We start from the raw sequence: 11236 nt of genomic DNA on the forward strand, positions 1-11236 counted from the left end.
TCTTTCATTTTTGTAAGAATACATTTTGTACACTATCTGCTAAAAGAAAGTGTAATGTTTAGTATACAAGATAATTGATATTGTTTTTGTTACGAATTTTACATTTTAAACTTTGAAACGGAAGAAAAGTTTTTAAGCAACACGTACTAATCCAGTAGGATTTGAGGTTTTCATGGCTGTGAGTCTGAAGATGGCTGAAACAATTTTACATCTATACAGTGCACATTATATGTATTGTGTATATTATTTATAATATAAAGTCAAATTTGAACATGAATGGACTTATATACTTATTGGATAATGTCACAGGAGCTGCCAAGTCCTGGGCCGGAAGCTGGGATCCTTCCGACAGAAATCCGTAACTTAGTCGAAAGTCGGTGTGAGGTCAAGAAGTCGATGAAGAATCCTGACCTTTGCCCAGATGTGAAAATGCAGGTGAGAATTAACAGTTACTCAGTGTTAATAATTTTACTTTTCTGTCATCATAGATGGAGCATCAGCAAAAAATTCTCTCTGTAATGTAAAACAGAAAAAACCTTACTAATATGCTCGTAATACAACCAGCTTCAACATGTTCTTTGGGGCATCAAGAACAGGAATTACTGGTCAAATTTAATTTATTTTAAGATATTGTAGATGCGTCATATTGTGATTTATTTAAATAGTATTAAAAATATATTAAAATAGGCCGTCAATCACAATATAAGAATAATTAAAAGATTAAAATATCATTTTACGTTCCCTATCGAGTACTCGATTTACATGTGGAACATTTACGACATGTTTCGGTTATATATAGCCGTCATCAGGTGTTATGTTATAAACTTTTTAACTGAATTACTGATTAATTACTTATATTGTGATTGACGGCCTATTTTAATATATTTTTAATACTATTTAATTTATTTTATTATTCCAGTATAACTTCTACTTTATTGTACAAAACCTAACATAATATAAACGCCCCCCCCCTAAGGATTATTACCTGAGACAGTTGATGAAATAGTTCATATTTTGCATAGTTAATTGAAAAATAATTTATGCATCTACAGTAATATTTATGCTGATGATGATCTTTATCAGCGATATAATTTATGAACATATGCAGTGCATTATTTATACTGATGATCAGATGTGTCGGTAATAATTTATCTGTAGACATCGAGATCATTTTAGTTAGAGATTGACTGTCTTCTGGGTTGTTGCGCCGTGTAGTATAGTAGAAGTTCACTAATACTTGATAGATCCTTTGCTGCCTCTGAAACGTCGGTAAACTTCTTCCAGACCACAACAACCCAGAGGACAGCCGTCTTCAGAACGAAATCTGTGAAAACCTCAAATGCTACATCGTTTTAGCTAATTAAGTGAACTGCCTCAACAGTGTTATGTTCTACCTTGAGTAGTTCAGTAGCAGTTTCCAGTTTTGTTTTTCTATGTTTACGGCAGTGTCAGACGTAGATCGATCCCGTCCTGAGCCACGCCTCGTCTCTTTAATATTGATTTTAATATTTTTTCCCCCTATACCTGCCTAGTTCTCACCTATACTTGAGTTTTCCAGCTAACATTTTTTATGTTTTTATTATCTTATTCTTGCCCGACACATGTCGAGACCATCTCATCCTACTTGGTTTAATCAAAGAATGTTGAACACGTAAATTGTAAGGTTTAGTGAGTGCTGGGGAAGAAGCCACAGATCTTGTACTCTAGTCCTGTTTCAGTGTAACATTCGTCAGATGGCATTGAAGTTAACAGCCAGGGGTTTTCACACGCTCGGTTCTACGCTAAGCCACTTGCAGCGCTGGTCGCGGGTTTGTAGAATGTTGCCTACATGTTAGATGTAGAATATGAGAAAAGCTTTGAATGTAACTGTTCAACTTTCTGCAGTGGTGTAGTTGCTCTGTAGAGGTATTGGCAACATTTGATGTTCAGAAATATTTGTGATTGCTTTAACATCATTCCTTTATTTCCCATGAGTAGTATTCTGTAACTATTGCTTAATACATTCAAATCTGCAGTCAGGTACTTGTGACACAACTCTTTGGGGTTTTTGCAACTGAAATGTTTATATTACACATATTTAAACATCTGTTCTTGTAGTCTGTGTCACAATTTGTAGATGTTTCTGAGAATATACGAGGCTGGTCCACAAAGTAAGTTTCCCTGGGGCCGTTTACAGAAACAAAACACAATTTCATGCAAATGTTTATTGCAACAGATACAGCAAGTGTCCAGCTGTTTTTCAACACATTCGCCACCGGAATTGAGACATTTGTCATACCGTGGGACCAACTTTTGAATACCTGTGTCGTAGAAGTCTGCCGCCTGGGATTGGAACCACTGTGTGACAACCATCTCCGCCTCTCTGTCATTCTCAAAACGCTGACGCTGACCGGACAGGAATTTCTTGAGGTGTAGGAAAAGATGGAAATCACTGGGAGCGAGGTCCGGGCTGTAGGGTGAATGATTAAACACCTCCCAGCTGAACTCCTGCAGGAGACTTGCTGTCCGTCGAGCCGTGTGCGGCCTAGCGTTATCACTGACCGCACTTCACAGTCGGCGGGAGCTGGAATAAGAACCTCCATCTTCAACAGCTGCAACGATGCTACTGTGAGAACGCGGGACGTGCCGTTAGTGCATGCGCCATGCTACGTCATTGCTCTATCACATACGCACAGTCGCTTCGCGCAATATAAGGTTTGCTAGCTGTGGGACGAGTGGGAAACTTACTTTTGGGACGCGCCTCGTAGTATTAAGAGAACATTTTGAGGCAGAAGCAAAAGAATCTCATTGTGATGTAAATACTGCAAATTGAATTACAAATATGTGGTTGCAGAAACGTGCCTGTATGGAAAAATGGCTCGACTGCAGGGGATAGTTTTCTGAATTTTTTAGTTGGTGTTATAGTTTTCAGACTCATTTTTTATTTTTTTTTCCTCCTCCTTTTATTAGCTAAAGGCCGGGAGATTTTTATGAACACCAAGGATCTTACGGAGAAAATGAACTTCCAGGTTATTTATGGAGATACAGACTCTATCATGATCAACACAAACTGTTTGGATTATGACCAGGTCGTCAGGATAGGCCACAAAGTAAGAAACAGACAAGCCAAATAAGACGTGATTCTCGTTTATAAAGGCCAGGCCTTGAACAACATTTTCATTCTTCCATCCTGTTTGTTATGCTTCAGCGTGAGCAAAGGCCACCTTGTGGGTACATTCAGCTTGTCTGTTTTTGTGTGTTTCAGTGGTCATATAAACTATTTGTTCTGCCTTATGAAATTTTTGTGAAATTTGGCGTACGCATTGAGCCGTCGGAGACTTCATCAGACTCGTACGTTTTAATTTCCCACGGTTGGTACTACTAACATGACAAATGCTCAAACTTGTTAGGTGGGATGACAATCCGCTGTGATGGCGTCTTTGCCAAAGGTGGGCGCTGTTGCCCGCGAAGGTTAAGTCTGTGTGCTGAATGGATGTAATAACATTTGGCGTAAACATGGGATTGGAGGCTACACCAAACTCATTCTTTCTAACTTCCTACGGTCATTAATGTGAGTTTGATGTTCAAATATGATGATTATCTGCATTTTTATGTATTTGTTTTGCCATGTGAGTTATGAGTTGTTTTATCCTTTTTTCACTGTTTGTTATACAGGAACTGCTATGAGAAATTGCATGTTACGACAACTGATAGTGCACAATGTTGCACTCAGAAGGTGCACGAGTCATCAGAATTACCTGCACAATTGCCTATCCTAATTTTGAGATTTTTAAATTGGCATAAACGATGTAATGTAATGTTTATCCTCATAAGTGTGAAACGCGTTCCGTACGGCGTCATTTCCCATTTAACACGTGACGCACGACGTTTGAATATGAGGTGACTTCCAGCGGCGTGGCATTAATTTTCATGCTTTCCTTTCCATTCTTCTCGCAGATCAAGGCAGAAGTGAACGAGCTATATCGGCAAGCGGAACTTGACATTGATGGTGTCTTCAAGTACATGTTGCTGTCACAATATCTGGGCTCGCCAGTGGAGAGCTCATCACGCGGCAAGAACTGAAGGGCCTGGGTGTTGTGCGTCGAGACTGGTCACAGCTGTCTGCTGAAGTTGGCAAGTAAGTTACATCACACCATGTGTTTCTTTCATTTCATTTCATACCAAGGAGAAGCTTTCAAAAATTGGTGAAAGTTTTTGATGCTCTTTTATGTATGTGTCCTGTGCCACTATAAAAGTGCTTGTGCTGTTTGACATCAGATTTTGCAGGTGTTTGTCAAGGAGAGAGAAAAATAATGGGGATTGAATAATGTGGTTTGCCTGATGGTCACGATAATCATGGAAAGTGAACTTAACTCTTGATTCGTACTCAGAAGGCATCTGTCCCATGCCTAAGTGTGATTAAATTTTTTTAATACTTTATACAGTGTGTTACTTTAATATTCAAACGCCTTGGTGATCCACTCGAATATGCAAAACTTCCTCTTAGAGATAAATAAATGTCCAGGTAATTACATGTTTGTAAGACTTGAGGTTCTCACAGCGGTGAGTATGAAGATATCCGTCTTCTGGGTTATTGCGCTGTGTAGTCTGGTCGATATTAACCAACGTTTCGGAGGTCATACTGCCTCCGTCATCAGAGTATGAAGATTTCTGTCTTCTGGGTTATTGCGCTGTGTAGTCTGGTCGATGTTAACCAACGTTTCGGAGGTCATACTGCCTCCATCATCAGAGTATGAAGATTTCTGTCTTCTGGGTTGTTGCGCCGTGTAGTCTGGTAGATGTTTACCAACGTTTCAGAGGTCATACTGCCTCCGTCATCAGGGCAATGAGTATGAAGATTTCTGTCTTCTGGGTTGTTGCGCTGTGTAGTCTGGTCGATGTTAACCAACGTTTTGGAGGTCATACTGCGTCCGTCATCAGAGTATGAAGATTTCTGTCTTCTGGGTTATTGCGCTGTGTAGTCTGGTCGATGTTAACCAACGTTTCGGAGGTCATACTGCCTCCGTCATCAGAGTATGAAGATTTCTGTCTTCTGGGTTGTTGCGCTGTGTAGTCTGGTCGATGTTAACCAACGTTTTGGAGGTCATACTGCGTCCATCATCAGAGTATGAAGATTTCTGTCTTCTGGGTTATTGCGCTGTGTAGTCTGGTCGATGTTAACCAACGTTTCGGAGGTCATACTGCCTCCATCATCAGAGTATGAAGATTTCTGTCTTCTGGGTTGTTGCGCCGTGTAGTCTGGTAGATGTTTACCAACGTTTCAGAGGTCATACTGCCTCCGTCATCAGGGCAATGAGTATGAAGATTTCTGTCTTCTGGGTTGTTGCGCTGTGTAGTCTGGTCGATGTTAACCAACGTTTTGGAGGTCATACTGCGTCCGTCATCAGAGTATGAAGATTTCTGTCTTCTGGGTTATTGCGCTGTGTAGTCTGGTCGATGTTAACCAACGTTTCGGAGGTCATACTGCCTCCGTCATCAGAGTATGAAGATTTCTGTCTTCTGGGTTGTTGCGCTGTGTAGTCTGGTCGATGTTAACCAACGTTTCAGAGGTCATACTGTCTCCGTCATCAGAGTATGAAGATCTCCGTCTTCTGGGTTGTTGCGCTGTGTAGTCTGGTAGATGTTAACCAACGTTTCAGAGGTCATACTGCCTCCGTCATCAGAGTATGAAGATTTCTGTCTTCTGGGTTATTGCGCTGTGTAGTCTGGTCGATGTTAACCAACGTTTCGGAGGTCATACTGCCTCCATCATCAGAGTATGAAGATTTCTGTCTTCTGGGTTGTTGCGCCGTGTAGTCTGGTAGATGTTTACCAACGTTTTAGAGGTCATACTGCCTCCGTCATCAGGGCGATGAGTATGAAGATTTCTGTCTTCTGGGTTGTTGCGCTGTGTAGTCTGGTCGATGTTAACCAACGTTTTGGAGGTCATACTGCGTCCGTCATCAGAGTATGAAGATTTCTGTCTTCTGGGTTATTGCGCTGTGTATTCTGGTCGATGTTAACCAACGTTTCGGAGGTCATACTGCCTCCGTCATCAGAGTATGAAGATTTCTGTCTTCTGGGTTATTGCACTGTGTAGTCTGGTCGATGTTAACCAACGTTTCAGAGGTCATACTGCCTCCGTCATCAGGGCGATGAGTATGAAGATTTCTGTCTTCTGGGTTATTGCGCTGTGTAGTCTGGTCGATGTTAACCAACGTTTCGGAGGTCATACTGCCTCCGTCATCAGAGTATGAAGATTTATGTCTTCTGGGTTGTTGCGCCGTGTAGTCTGGTCGATGTTAACCAACGTTTCAGAGGTCATACTGCCTCCGTCATCAGGGCGAAGATGTATATTCATCGCCCTGATGACGGAGGCAGTATGACCTCTGAAACGTTGGTAAACATTGACCAGACTACACAGCGCAATAACCCAGAAGACAGAAATCTTCAATTACATGTTTGTCAAAAAATGACTGCTGTTTGTAGTGAGAAAGAACTAGTGGGAGCAATACAACGTTTGCTGCTAATGCTAGTTCTAAACCTGCAGTGAACTCAGCGTATCATGTTTAATCGTGCTCGTTCAACTGTCAGTTTCTAATTGTCTAAATAGTTTAGTATGTGTCACTATTCATCTTCTTGTCAGGTACATTCTACAGCAGATCCTGTCAGATCAAAAAGCTGATGAGAGACTCTCACAAAAATCCATGGGCATCTGGAGAGACTGAGAATGACCCAGTGCCTCTGACATTGCTTACAACCACAAAGCAGCTCACCAAGAATCCAGAAGAGTACGCAGACAAGAACAGTTCGCCCCACGTACAGGTGGCGTTAAGACTTGATCGGCATGTTGGACGGAAATTGAAACAAGGCGACACTGTCACTTACATCATTTGTGAGGTGAGACTGAAGAGTGTTTTGTTGGTTGACATTTGAGATTCATGGTGTTGAGGTTGCTGCCTCCATTTTCATTTCTGCAGATGGAGGCAGTATATTCCTCTGAAGTGTTGGTATCTACCTAAAAGTCTGTATAGCTTCGCAATGCAGAAGGCAATATCAGGATTGTGTTAGTTGCTTTCTTATATCAGAAATGTAAAGAAACGACCATCGTTCAGGAGGCTATATTTTGAAAACTATATTTATAACCAAAATTTATTATCTTGAGCGAATATTACTAAAGTGATTACATGTTATGATGGAAGTGAAACTGTTTTCACTGAACAGAATTGAGTAGTTTGTTTCTCCAAAGTTAAATATTTAATTTCCCAGAATATTATTGTGGTTTATGTGTTAATTTTCTGTACTGTCCTGAGATCTTACGGAATGCTTGGGAATCACGGAAAGTAACTCAGAATGACAACATTAATAATATATCATGTTTTTTTTATAATTTTTTAGCATTTCACTATTGGGGATTATTGTATAGTCTAAACCAGGGGTGGCCAACCCAAATGATCTTTCAGGCCATTTTGGAAATGCATCATAACTCCGCGGGCCACATATAAAATTACGTATCCCCATATTAGATTTAGATACACTATAGACATTTTTTTGAGTGAAAAATTGAAACATAATGAGTTATTATTATTGTGTTTACTATTATTCTTACATGTAAACATAGATAATATAATAATAATAATGAATAAAAGAGGCAATATCTGTCATATATTCGCAAGAATATTATTTTAAAATCAAAGTTAATTTTTTCTCATAATTTCGACAGATAATTTTTGAATATATGGATGCACAAATAATGTATTTTTTTAATACATTGGTTTTCACTACTTTGGCCATTATAAAATAAATATATTTTGTAAAAGTGTGACGAATCTCGCGGGCCGGAAAAATATTCAAGGCGGTTTGGCCACCCCTGGTCTAAACTATGGAGGTTTTACTGTAGTTTTTAGTATTGGCTTTATAACATCCTACTTTGTTATTTTTCTGCATTGATGATAACTGCGCTTAGGAATATTGGACAAAGATTTCATCATTATGTTGAACTGTACCTTTTATAGGATGGAAGTAACCTTGGACACACACAGAGGGCTCCTCTCCTCCTAACTTCCTCGTGAGGAAGTTAGGAGGAGACTAAAATCCGGAAATGCTTGCTACTTCTCGGTTCAAAATATTTTGCCTTCCCGTCTGATTTCTAATGCTACGTTTACACGGCGAGAGTTGAGACCGGCAGTTGGTCTTCAGTCATGTATATGGAGAGAGGTATCGGAGGGTGTTCGGACGTTGAGAGAATGTTGCTACTGTCAGCCTAAGAGATTCTCTGAATTGAGCGAAATATATCTCTAAATGTCGAGCTTCTCTCATGGCTATTTACACGGCGAGGCACTGAGAGTGGCTATAATGAGACTTAACGGAACTCTACATGGAGTTGACAAAGAACTGGAGCCGCCATAGGTCAGTGTGTTTGGAATGGCAGACGAACAGCAACGTGTTGCGGCAGCTGCGGTAAATTTAATTCTCTTGAAGAGGAGGAGACGGAGAACAGTTTGGGTGAAGCCCTGGATTTCACGGCGTAGTAGTCATGGGGCATATTCGCGCCTTGTCAGGGAGTTGTGGGTGGAAGATCTCATCCAGTTACGGAGTTTACTAAGAATGTCGTCGACAGATATAGAAGAAATAGCGACATACTTCTCTCGAGAAACTTCATATTTTCGATGTACGGCCATTGCGATCTGAATGTGTCTGTTGCGCCGTGACCCGACTTTTAGGTCTGTCTCTGTATGATTTTTCAAAAATATTCCACAGACATGTCGATTTGTCACCAATCAAACGTTTCATTTCTTCGGCAGTCTACATCTTCGTTCTCCTCGCCTCCTCCAGTTCTTAACAGTTACCACTAAGGGTCGTAATGCGATATTTAAGCATCATGTTGAGGTACTATTTTAACAACAGAATAAATGTGCGTCCAAGTACACACATACATAGCAATGATATATGATTACTGCTCAAGATAAATGTAAGATGACTCAGAATTTATTTTAATTTCTTATAATGTTTTAATGTAGAGAATATGAAACACGCAACATTGACTATTCAGTTAATGCGCCGAAATAATGTAAAATTATAATTTGTGTAAAAAGTCAAGGGACCGGATGATGAACTAAAACATGCTGCCAAAAAATTGTAAAAATAAAACAAAGTTTGTACAACTTTTTGAGTGGACAGAGATAGTACGCTATTGTCATTGTTACAATCATAAGTTTACTGTCCATTCACATTTTTTCAGATTCTGTCTGTTTCAAAATTTGTGTGGACATTTAGAATTAATGATTTTGGTTTAGTTTGAACAGTGAGAAAGTAATTGGGTTAATTGTTAATGTCTAGAGTATGTTGTGTCATAACAGAATGTACCTGAAAAGCAGAACCACAGTTTGAGAAATATAAAAACTGTATTAAACTTCATAAAAGTATATTGATAACAGTTGTAAAATTCAAACAGTATCAGTATTTCAAATATTTTTCATATTGATACTTTCTGTAAATGCACAAGTTTCAAATTCTCTAGATGCCATTATCTATTTTCTCTTAGATTGCTAAAATCTTTTTTTGTCTACAATTTTTCTTTATTCACAAATATAAGGACCTTCCCCCACACACACACACACACACACTAAAAATAGAATCAAAAATGTTTTATGGTTGGGATACAGAGGGTGAGAGCACCAAAATTACCATTTGAAAAAAGCCTTTTTGTTCCATTGGCAGATATTATACACAAAGCCATCGATCATATTAATTTTACTATTTCAGATGAATTCACTGAAGTATTAAAAATATTTTAAAAATTGGCCGTCAATCACAATATAAGATACTTAAAAGATTAAAATATCATTTTACGTTCCTTATCGATTACTCGATTTACATGTGGAACATTTACGACATGTTTCGGCTATCATAGAGCCGTCATCAGGTGTTATGTTATAAACTTTTTAACTGAATTACTGATTTTTACTAATTTTAATGATTTTTAGTTTTCATTCTTTTCATTAAAATTAGTAGAAATCAGTAATTCAGTTAAAAAGTTTATAACATAACACCTGATGACGGCTATATATAGCCGAAACATGTCGTAAATGTTCCACATGTAAATCGAGTACTCGATAAGGAACGTAAAATGATATTTTAATCTTTTAATTATCTTATATTGTGATTGACGGCCAATTTTAATATAATTTTAATACTATGCACTATACTCGTTCCAGAAGAGACATTCCAAAGTTGCTTGATCATTATTATTGCAGAATAAGAGAAACGTGTGTCCAGCGAAAGGCGTCTGGAGGCCGTCGGCATTTTTAAGGAGTAACGCGTCGACTCGTTGGATTGTCCTGAACTTAAATAGATTTACAGAAGATCGTGAACTGAGGTGAGTGAATGCTGTAACAAAAAAAATTGTGCATTATTATATAATTTTCAGCTTGAAGAAAATGCTAAGAGCCTCTTATGAATAGGAAGAATTGTTTTCGGCTCAGTACACTTTCACGTTTAGGCCATGTAGGCAGTCGGGATTTTTGATCATGGACTGTTCAATTTATGCACCCAAGTCTTTGATCACAAAATTGTGGGATAAGTTGTGTGAAGAATTCAATTAAGTATGGTATAACCTTGTCACCCTTGGTGCTCACCGCTGACACAAGGTTCGCGGGTTCAAACGTGACCGAGAATGATGGATTTTTTAAGGGCGATAAAAATCCATAGGACAGCTTCCTTCAGAGGGGGAAATGAAGCCGGCGAGATGTTTCGTAAGCAAAAGTTGCCATTTCTCACCCAAGTCTCTCCTGATTCTCTACTAGATGGCTGTGGCTGTCAAAATCAGGATTGAGTAGAAATTGTGCAGAGTCAGTGGGCTGGTCACTCACTACTCAAAGATGCACACATTTTTTTTTTTATTTATTTAGTGTTCTGTCTGACGACAGGTCCATATGAACAGGATCCTTCCATCCTTTTCTCGGACTGGGACCTGTTCATATACGTTCTTGGCAGATGATCCAGAAGTGGTTTGCCATTGCCTTCTTCTGTGTAATTGTTGGGATGACACGGAGGAAAACTCCGTGTTGCCTAGGCCTCGGCGTTGCCCAACACAAGTTATAAATTCGAACCCGAGACCCCAGGATTACAAGGCCAGCGTTCTAACCGCTAGACCACCGTGGCTATCGATGCACACATATCAAAAAACAAAGGCCTATGCTCTGGAAAAGAGCTTGGGTTAATAATAGCTGGTCCTTCCGTTTATTTGGTCATCTCA

General features: G+C 39.2%; 1 long non-coding RNA gene and 1 pseudogene across 1 annotated transcript; one reads left to right on the plus strand and one right to left on the minus strand.

Annotated features, from left to right (window-relative positions):
• Positions 1-214: 214 nt before the first annotated feature.
• On the minus strand, positions 215-10240 carry LOC147871296 (uncharacterized). The gene is made up of 2 exons (XR_015532491.1): positions 9667-10240; positions 215-513 (listed from the first exon to the last, which is right to left on the minus strand). It is a non-coding gene; the product is annotated as an uncharacterized LOC147871296 (long non-coding RNA).
• LOC147871297 (DNA polymerase alpha catalytic subunit-like) lies at positions 315-10419 on the plus strand (annotated as a pseudogene).
• The last annotated feature ends 817 nt before the right edge of the window (positions 10420-11236 follow it).

The sequence above is a fragment of the Zootermopsis nevadensis genome, unplaced genomic scaffold (assembly GCF_977971745.1).
Source record: "Zootermopsis nevadensis isolate Lab colony 2312 unplaced genomic scaffold, Znev_1.0 Znev_ptg000060l, whole genome shotgun sequence".
Lineage (NCBI taxonomy): Eukaryota > Metazoa > Arthropoda > Insecta > Blattodea > Termopsidae > Zootermopsis > Zootermopsis nevadensis.